This window comes from Saimiri boliviensis, chromosome 2, assembly GCF_048565385.1.
Source record: "Saimiri boliviensis isolate mSaiBol1 chromosome 2, mSaiBol1.pri, whole genome shotgun sequence".
Taxonomy (NCBI): Eukaryota; Metazoa; Chordata; class Mammalia; order Primates; family Cebidae; genus Saimiri; species Saimiri boliviensis.
Genome location: NC_133450.1, coordinates 127,945,066 through 127,952,622, shown reverse-complemented (window position 1 = coordinate 127,952,622; position 7,557 = coordinate 127,945,066). Strand labels below are relative to the sequence as shown.

Genomic DNA, 7,557 nt, shown 5'->3' with positions numbered 1-7,557 from the left:
TGTAGGGGTGAGGAATGAAAGACTATACATTGGGTACAGTGTACACTGCCCAGGTAGCAGGTGCACCGCAATCTCTGAAATCACCACTGAAGAACTTACCCGTGTAACCAAAAACCACCTGTTCCCCCAAAATTATTGAAATAAAAATAGAAAATTAAAAAATTGAAGTGATTACATGTATAGTATGATAATTGTTAGCTATATTACTAACATTTTTATTATTTTCTTATGCTCATCATTTTGTCATTGCTATGATGGAAGTGTTGATGCTATAGATAATAAAAAATGTATTCTGTCAATAAAAAATAAATAGATAATCCCTTCCTTCATTTACTCAGAATAATACCGTCAAAAATTGTGAACCTGCACACTCTGAATAAAAGCTCTAAATAACACTAACATCTGCCCATAAGCTCAACAGTTGGCCCCTGCTTGATCTTTCAGGTAGGTGGTTTTGTAAGCAATTTCCTTTTTTTCCCTTTTCATATTAAAATACAGAACAAAATTAACAGCTGCCAACCCAGAAACATACATCTGTCCATACATTCCTAACCAATGTGGTAACAGCCTTGAACTATTTACTTACCAGAACTCAGCTTCTCAGAAATATTTAATAATAACATGTATCTCATTACATTCTCCCACAACTGGTGCATATCCAGCCCTCTTTAGCTGGATTCATTGGTATGTGTCTTTATTTACTCTGCACTGATTTACTACTAATAATAGGATTCATATCAGATCTGTAAAATCCCAAGCACAAGATGCTGACATCCCTCACTGCAGCTAAAAGCTGATGTCCCACTGAGGCAGTAAATTAGATTTGTTTTTATAATGGACTTCAGAGTCATATAGTTTAATCAAAATCCTTGATTCAAGCACCCTAGAGTACTTATCAATGGTTGAGTTTTGAGACTTTCAGTTATTTACTTATTTATACATTTGCTTATTGATTTAATTCATTAATTGCCTAAAAATTACTTTATCAATATTCATGAATCACAACAAATCAAAAATAAGATATATGAATATTATTACTGGTATATGTAGAATAATTTCTCCAAGAGCTGATCCACTGAATCTCCTTGTACAGGGGAGCTCACTGTTGCACATATGGAGCAACCGATGTCCTTATGCAGCCCCTTACTCAGCTTCAGCCCCGCACTCAGCGTCAGCCCCACACTCAGCGTCAGCCCCATAGTCAGCGTCAGCCCCATAGTCAGCGTCAGCCCCATACTCAGTATCAGCCCCATACTCAGCGTCAGCCCCTTACTCAATGTGGCCCATGTAGGGTCCTCTCTCTTTAGCCTTTCCTCAACTTTGTCAAATTTTAAATATTTAACAAAGAACATAAAGGAATCTCTTGTTTTACTTCACTGACAATACTTTTTTCCCCTCCCTTGTTTTTTCTCTGTCAGTAGCTTAGAAACCTAAATCTTTATCAACGGCAAAATGTGTAAATTAAGAGTGGTAAAAAATGAAATATTAAACAAACGTAAATTGAATGAAGCACCCTCTTCCGCTTTTTAATGGAACCCACTTATTCAGAATTACATTGATCTTAAATTTTGTTTCAGGGTACATTTTCATCAATGTTCATTCTTTTTTAAGTTTTATTTTATTTTTAAAATAAAATAGAATTTTGTTTAATTGACAAATCATTCTTGACCCTCTTTATGTATTCACCTATTTGCTCATTTACTAGTTAGTAATAGATTAATTTAACCTTATATCCGTCTTTTGAAAAAAATTAACAAGGATAAATCTGCAAGCATCCAAAACTTAATATAACATGAATCCATCTGTGAACATTAAATAGTTAGGAGCCTAGATATTACATCTTTTATATGGACATCAGCTGAATAGAAATTACTTTATCCTAATACTTCATAATTTATATCCATCACTAGTCTGTCATTTGTTCTCTTGTAACTAATTATGACATAAACTTATTCATTCATTCCCTTACAATCCATAGCTGAGAATTCAAAGAAACTGTTAAAAACTCTGAATAAAACTAACATCATCCCATTGCACCCCAGCCTAAGCAACAAGAGTGAAACTTCATCTCAACAAAAAAAGGAAACAGAAAGAAAAAATCTGAAAAGTCCTTGCAAAACGAAGACATGACTGACTACAGATCACTGATAGAACAATAATGAGAGCATTTGAAATACTGCATGAATTCCCAAAATGTGACACAAAGTCACAAAGTGAGCTCACGCTGTTGTAAAATACTTTGTTTTTTACACATTAAAAGTCTGTGGCAAAAAAAAAAAAAACAAACAAACACTAACATCTGTCAATCCGCCCATTACCCAGAGATAAGCCACTAGATCTTCCTTCTCACTGTTGTTCAATGAACTCAATGACTGGAACTGGATTAACAGTAATTCTTAGCACCTGACACATTCTCAACACTGGTTCTCTTCCATTTTCTTATTTACGTAAAAATCTTTCCCTTCTAAGTAAGGGCCACCATCCAGCCCTGTGCTTGTGTGTATTTTATTGACTTCAATGTATCAAAAACATAATAATCCATTGGTTCATGCTTGGCTTTCTTTTTTTATTCATTTACATTTAATAAGTTTGTTTGTACATTTGTTCAATTTGTTTAGTGATTTTACTGATCAATTCACTTATTCATACTAATGTAATCAATACCATGAGCTAGAAAGTGGTTAAGATCAAGGCTCTGCAGTTCCTATTCCCTAACTACAGGCCCATCTATAAAGGTGAGAGACTGGGTGTCTCTTACAGTGGACTTCAGTGGTGCCCTACATCGATTAATCCTGCCCTCACTCAGCACTCATCATGCGTAACCCTCTTCCATTTGGTCAGCTGCTTAATCAGATATTTGTTAATGTTCGTCATTTTCTTTGAAACAAAAAAACTGAAGACTAGCAAGACACCACCAAAAAAACAGAACGACATCGATTATTATGACATGATCTTTTCATAACTTCCTTACCTCAACGAACTAACCACCCTTACCTAAAAGAATTAACCATTACCATAGCCATTATTTTTACAGGTTTTGGTGCTTAATAAAATCTATTTATAATAGGCCAGACACACGGCTCACACACTTTGGGAGGCCAAGGCAGGTGGATGGCTTGAGCCCAGGAGTTTGAGACCAGCCTAGGCCAACATGATGAAACCTCGCCTCTACAAAAAAGACAAAAAATAAAAACAGCCAGGCATGGTGGCATGTGCCTGTGGTGCCAGGAGCATTGCTTAAGCCTGGCGGTTGAGGCTGAGGTAAGCTGTGACTGCACCACTGCACCCCAGCTTGGGTGACAGAATAAGACTTTGTCTCAAAAAAAAGAAAGGAAAATAATCCTTGTTCCAGTATATACTTTAATGCTTAGCGTGTGCTGTTTCCATTTTTTTCTCACTTGACATTGATTCATCACTGATTAGCCAATAATAATACAATCAATACCCATGGATTAGAAAAACATAAAACTGAATATTCCTCTCACTGGATTGGAGCAGTGCTGAGCAATAAAATATATAATGCAGGCCGCACAAATACTTATGAATTTTCTAGAAGCTACAGTTTTAAAAAGGAAAAAGGAAAAAAGTGAAATCAACTGTAATTGCACATTTTATTTAGCCCAACATAGAATATATTATCACTGTAACATTGAATCAATATAAATAATTCTAGAAATATTTTACCTTTTTTATATTGAGGCTTCTAAACTCAACATAATTTTCCATGTAGATCACATGTCAATTAGGCTAGTCACACTCCAAGTACACAGCAGCCCCTGTGGCTAGCAGTGATGACATCAGACAGTGCATGCCTATAATCTAATTCCCCACAGAAATAATACACTATAAATCATCCTATAATGCATCTAAGTATGACACATATGGATCAATGGTTCAATCGACATTCTTCATGCATAGCAATGCTGCAGTCATCACTTGCCCATACTTGGCCCTTTCTCTTTTAATTCATCCATATCTCAAAGATGACACAATGAGTTACTATAAACCCACCATCTTCTTGCCCAGTAGAATACTGCTAATCACTTTCAGTCTTCCTATGTGCTGCCCTCTTACGCAGTTGATGACATAGGTCTTTATCAACGGAGGACTGCTGAAATCAACAGTGGTGTAAAATGTATACAAATATTACATGTCCAGCAACACAAATAAAATAGCCTGACTGTATTTTTAATGGAAGTGGCATTGAGCTGGACTAATCATAAACACTGATTCACGTAGCATTCTCATCATTGGTCCATGAATGCTCTGTAATATTTTAATATATGGAGCTTCTTATTTCTTTTAAATGATACAATCAACATCCAGGAACAAATCATCCAAACCAAGAACAAGGACTCTCACTGACCTTTCGTCAGACTCCATGCTCCTTGCCCACAGAGAAGGCAGGCCAGTTCTCATCGTTACAGAGCAGCAGATCCCCTGCAGTGCACTCGTTCTGTAGAAGAGAAAGCAGGCGTTAAAGATACCAGATTTAAACTTTTTAAATATTAAAATTGTAGAATACTGGATTAAGCATACTCTTTGGCTTGTGCCACATTCTCAACATTGGCCCCTGGTTGGCTCTCTTTCTCAACACTGACCCACTTCATTCTTAATTGACTTAATCAATTGATTATTTTAATTATTAATTTAATGAACACCATTGAGTAGATCACCTAAAATAAAAAGGAGAATGATGACCATAATAAACCCTGTCTATGTGCCCCTTCTTATATGAGTGACAGGCCAGGTAGGGAGAGCCCACATCATCTGGCCAGCAGCACTGTGGAGTTGCTGTGAGGTGGCACTGCTCAGTGCCTCCTATCCTTTTTGTAAGTGGAAGTGGTTCCTGTGGCCTTCATGTCTATAGAAAATTTACCATGAGACAGATAACCTATAAGACCTTTGAATTTTAAAAATCTATTCATTTATTGATTTTTATAATATAATCAATGAAAACACCAAAAATCTACCATTAAAACCAAAAAAAAAAAAAAACACTAGTACATTATAGAGATAGATAGATAGATAGACAGATAATCTTTTAATTTTTTAAATCTTTTTTTCTCCATTACTGGAGAAATAGAAACCTTTATATAATGGGCTTCACTTGTTCAGAAACACACTTTCGTCATTGGGCAAAGCTCAGGCTTCTTTACACACAATGACAATGAGTTGCATCTGTCTACATGTTCCTCACTAACAAATGTAACACAAGAGATCTTTTTTTTTTTTTTCTTTTTTTGAGACGGAGTTTCGCTCTTGTTACCCAGGCTGGAGTGCAATGGCGCGATCTCGGCTCACCGCAACCTCCGCCTCCCGGGTTCGGGCAATTTTCCTGCCTCAGCCTCCTGAGCAGCTGGGATTACAGGCACGCACCACCATGCCCAGCTAATTTTTTGTATTTTTGGTAGAGACGGGGTTTCACCATGTTGACCGGGATGGTCTCGATCTCTTGACCTCGTGATCCACCCGCCTCGGCCTCCCAAAGTGCTGGGATTACAGGCTTGAGCCACCGCACCCGGCCTACAAGAGATCTTTTATTTATGGAATACACTTGCATTGACTTAAACTAATCACAAACCCTGATTCCGTTATGATCCTTGCCCCATGCAATGGAATCTCTAGTGTTTATCAATCATTTCTGAAGTAAATAATTTCATATGATGAATATCCAAGCTTCTATTCAACACACTATGGCTTTGTCAGTAACTTTTTGATCCTTTACCATCAAGATACATAGACCTTCAACATTAGAGAAATGTTCACAGAAACCGTGGGGTACACATTCATGTAATACTCAATAGTTATAAAATAAATGAATAAGCCTATGTTGTTTTTTCATGAATGAAAGACTTTTCTTGCCAGTGAACCTCAATTGCACAGAACCGGATTAATCATATTTGTTTCAAGGAACATTCCCATCACTGGCTGATATGGTTCGGCTCTGTGCCCCTACCCAAATCTCATCTTGAATTATACTCCCATAAATCCCGGTGGGAGATAATTGGAATCATGGAGCAGTCTCCCCCATACTGTTCTCATGGCAGTGAATAAGTCTCATGAGAACTGATGGCTTCATCAGGGGGCTCTGCTTTTGCATTTTCCTCATTTCCTTTTGCCACCACCATGTAAGAAGTACCTTCTCCTGCCATGATTCTGAGGCCTCCCCAGCCATGTGGAACTCTAAGTCCAATTAAACCTCTTTTTCTTCCCAGTCCTGTGTTTGTCTTTATCAACAGTGTGAAAACAGACTAATACAGTAAATTGGTACCAGGAGTGGGGTTTATTGCTGAAAATATACCCAAAAATGTATGAGACTTTGGAACTGGGTAACAGACAGAGGTTGGAACAGTTTGGAGGGCTGAGAAGAAGACAGGAAAAGGTGGGAAAGTTCGGAACCTCCTAGAGACTTGTTGAATGGCTTTGACAAATATGCTGATAGTGATATAAACAATAAGGTCCAGGCTGAGGTGGTCTCAGACGAAGATGAGGAACTTCTTGAGAATTGGAGCAAAGGTGATTCTTGTTCTGTTTTAGCAAAGAGACTGGCAGCATTTTGCTCCTGCCCTAGAGATTTGGGGAACTTTGAACTTGAGAGAGACAATTTAGGGTATCTGGCAGAAGAAATTTCTAAACAGCAAAGAATTCAAAGGGGTGCTTGGGTGCTATTAAAAGCATTCCATTTTAAAAGGGAAACAGAGCATAAAAGTTCAGAAAATTTGCAGCCTGGTGATGCAGTAGAAAAGAAAAATCGGTTTTCTGAGAAGAAATTCAATCTGGCTGTAGATATTTGCATAAATAACAAGGAGTTGAATGTTAATCCCCAAGACAATGGGGAAAATGTGTCCAGGGCCTGTCACAGGTCTTCATGGCAGACCCAGAAGTCAAGGAGGAAAAAATGGTTTGATGGGTTGGGCCAACAGTCCCCATGCTATGTGCAACCCAGGGACTTGGAACCCTATGTCCCAGCCCCCTCAGCCATTTGCTAAAAAGGGCCAAGGTAAAGTTCAGCCCATGGTTTCAAAGGGTGCAAGCCCCAAACCTTGGCAGCTTCCACATGGCATTGAGCCTGCAAGTGCACAGAAATCAAGAATGGAGGTTTGGGAACCTCCACCCGGATTTCAGAAGAAGTATGGAAACACCTGGAGGCCCAGGCAAAAGTTGGCTGCAGAGGTGAGGCCCTCATGGAGAACCTATGCTAGGGCAGTGTGGAAGGGAAATGTGGGGTCCATGGCCCCACACAGAGTCCCTACTGGGGCACCACCTAGTGGAGCTCTGAGTAGAGGGCCACTGTTCTCCAGCCCCCAGAATGGTAGATCCACAAGCTTGTACCACCATGCACCTGGAAAAGCCACAGACACTCAATGCCAGGCTGTGAAAGCAGCCAGGAGGGAGGCTGTAGCATGCAAAGCCACAGGGGCAGAGATGCCCAAGACCATGGGAACTCACCTCTTGCATCAGTGTGACCTGGATGTGAGACCTGGAGTCAAAGGAGACCATTTTGGAGCTTTACAATTCAACTGCCCCACTGGATTTTGGACTTGCACGGGCCCT

General features: G+C 39.0%; 1 protein-coding gene across 50 annotated transcripts in view; it reads right to left on the bottom strand.

The window, feature by feature from the left end:
* The window catches only part of LOC104653481 (uncharacterized), a 190,802-nt gene that overhangs the window by 149,923 nt on the left and 33,322 nt on the right, over positions 1-7,557 (bottom strand). For all 50 annotated transcript variants that reach the window (XM_074394266.1, XM_074394288.1, XM_074394263.1 and 47 more), the window contains one exon: positions 4,367-4,456. The gene's annotated coding sequence lies outside the window, so the exon portion shown is untranslated. The remainder of the gene's footprint in view (positions 1-4,366; positions 4,457-7,557) is intronic.